This window comes from Phytophthora infestans, genomic scaffold (assembly GCF_000142945.1).
Source record: "Phytophthora infestans T30-4 supercont1.54 genomic scaffold, whole genome shotgun sequence".
In the NCBI taxonomy this organism is placed as follows: domain Eukaryota; phylum Oomycota; class Peronosporomycetes; order Peronosporales; family Peronosporaceae; genus Phytophthora; species Phytophthora infestans.
This window is the reverse complement of record NW_003303705.1, coordinates 43,163-46,369: the sequence shown is the minus strand read 5'-3', so window position 1 is coordinate 46,369 and position 3,207 is coordinate 43,163.

The window sequence follows — 3,207 nt, the reverse complement described above, 5'->3', positions numbered from 1 at the left end:
CAGTAGATTGGCCGTAGCTTCTGGGTTACACGCGCACAGCTTGAAAAACTCCGTCAGCATTGATCTGTCTCCGCGGTTAATCAAGTTGTGAAGCTGGGGGGTCGTCGCTTGGTCGCGATAAGCAACCATGCTCATTCTTTCCAAATGGATAGGTAGCGTCACGACAGAATGTGTTGGTCCTTGTGTTGGATGCATGAATAGCCGCATGCAAGCTTCTACCGGAGAAATATACCTCCCGAGGAGATACTGAAGAATTTCGTTCGCCCGAATTTCTTCGCCTTCAATCGTGATTGTCGTCATGTCCGAGCCCTTGTAGACGTACTTGTAGATGTACTTGATGGCCTTATTCGTGGCACAAACCTCGACGTTGATGTGGCAGTTGTATTTCTGCGACAGGAACGGATTGTACGGGACCACCCATTGATTGATGGTCGCGTTGTCCCATACTTTCCACTTATGGCACAAAATTCCATCCGGACGGCGACCACGCTTGTACGTGGGGTATTTGTCGGGGGTCATCACCGTTTCGTTCGCGAGCGCCTTTGGAAACTTCTTGGAGCACCTTCCGTTCTTCATGCACGGGCAGTTCGGGTTCTGTTGACCACAGGGTCCATGCAGCATATTGGAAATCACCGTATCGTACAGCTCGGGGTACTTCTCTTTATCCGGGAGCTCAGCGGACACCAGCTTATCAACGTCTTCCTTGGTAGTGGGCTTGTCCTCCGGACGCAGGATAAGCAGTATGTGGGCGTGGGGAAGACCACGCTTCTGATATTCCACGACATGGACTCGAGCGGCTTGAATCCCCAGTACACCCTCATCGAGATCCTTGTTAAGAGCTTTTCATTTCTCCATGAACACGCGAGCCACGATGTCCGGTCGGTCGGATGCTTTCTCTCCACGGCGTAAGTTTTCCTTGATCTCAGGCCAGTTTGGGTTGCATGTCTTCGTAATGAACAGGTTCGGGGCTCCTGTTTCACGGACAATAGCCATGGCATCCAAGAAGCGTTGGTACATGTAGCGGGGGCCACCTGTAAACTTCGGAGGTATGATGATCTTGCGGCCAACCTCACCCGCATCTGGCTCTGCTGACTCCTGCTCCGTGTTATTCCCACGCCGAGTCCTACGTATGGCCGCCTCGTCGTCAGCTGCCATTCTGTGGATTTCAACAGACTCGCCACGCAACGCGTCCGTGATTCCCTGGAGGGTTTCCAATCGATACTGGAGCTGGTTCTTCTTGATGAAGCGCAGGCGTTCTTGTTCGCATTTGGCCCATTGGTCAACGCAGTATTGCTGCGTCAGTCGCCCACCGCGCAGGATAAGAGAATTACTAGCCGTCCGGGCGTAAATCAGATACGCCTCATATTCCCGAACGGACATGGTTAAGGGGTCACCGTGGCGATCGACGGGATTACCAACGTACGGGATATCGTAATTCCATCCATTCTCCCCGTACGGAAAGAGTAGAGGGTACTGCAGCGGGTCGTAGGTAATGCTCGTCTCAAATATGCGCTTGAAACCTCCTCCTGTCGTGTGTAGGATTATATCCCGATGCTCAGCCGCGTTTGTATCGATCACAACGGCTGCCACCTCTGATGCACTTGGGGTGTTATGCGTACCCGGGTTCGCATTCCGTGTGACGTGCAGACGCAGCTTAAGGTGATCCCCCTCCGGAAGAAAATTACTCAAGGCTAACGACGGGTCGTGGTCATCAACGTCTTCCCCTGCCGCTCGGCGTCGCTCGTGCTCCCTGATGGCTGCTGCATACGCATCCCAACCACGATCTATCAAAAATCTACGCGCGTTGATAAATTCTTGTGTATACGGGTTGTGCGCCACCATCATCTGGTCAATCGTTTCCATGACGGCGCGATCGAGGCCTTGGGTCATGTTCATACGGCTTCGCACACGTGCATCCATGTCTGGATCGTTAAAGTAAACTTGGGCATACATGGAGAGGCCGAATGTTGGAGGTAGTAATGATCCCATACGGTGGCACACTGACCCTTGTACACGGAAGTTGTAGACACCATTCCGTGTCACGCTTTCGTCGACGTTGAGAGGCCGAGACCGCGAAGCTCCCATGGACGCAAATGCGAATACGTTGTTGTAGGCTCGGATTGACCGCATGAAGGTCGGGTTTTTGAAAAGTGACAGTAGAGCATCAGGTGCTGTTCGCGAAGATGGAACGAACACCAGTCCGTTACGACAGCAGCATCCGTCTGTCTCTTTGGGAAACTTCCAAGCGTTACAGTAGTGACAAGCCCGCTCGGTCTCTCGGTTGTCGTCCGTGTAACGCGTAAAGTAATGACGGCCACCAGCCACCGTGGAAGGGTCAAAACTATCGTGGTACGCGAGGCCCTTCTTATACTGCCGAGATCGCCTGCGAAACCGCTCTTGCTCTTTTCGCTGATCCCTTTGTTCTTCCGTCATGCCCCCTCTATGGTCCCTTCGCGCCGCCGTATTCTGATCGCGATCTACTTGGCGCTGCTCATCCGTCATGCCCCCTCTATGGTCTCTTCGCGCCGCTGTTTTCTCATCGCGACCTACTTGGCGCTGCTCATCCGTCATGCGCCCTCTGAAGTCTCTCTGCTGTGCTGTGTTTACATGACGCTCAGCGTGACGCTGCTCATCTGACATGCCGCTCCTGCGATATCGGTGTGCGCCTGTATTTTGGTCACGCTCCGCTTGGCGCTGTTCATCTGACATGCCTTCCCTGCGACTGTCGTGTCCCACTGCATCACGAATCCTTGCATTTTGACTATCCTCCTCTGTTCTTGTGGCTCTGTGGTTGGACTGCGCATCTCGATAATACGCTTGATGAGCTGCCAGGTCTTCTGGAGCCATTCGATCGCGTCGTACCCTCGCCAGCTCGGCATCTCGTCCGCGGTCTAGGATAACCTGGGAGTCGGATCTGTTAGCCCTACGTAGCCGTTTCCTCTCCGCGTCCTTCGCTCGTGTCCGTAGTTTTTGTGAGCTCGTCATAGCGGCTCGCCTCGCCCGTGCTCTTTCCGCATCCCGCGCACGTTTAGCCGCAGCTCTATCGTCTGAATTTCTTGACGCTCCAATCTGGAAGCCGCGGGCATTGTCGACAGGGTTTTCGCAATGCGCGTCCTCCTCAAATCGTCGTTGATGCTCAGCAGAATCGTCTTCTTCTGTCTTCTCCTCACTCTCTACCGCCGGACCAGATACTCTCATCTGTCCGGA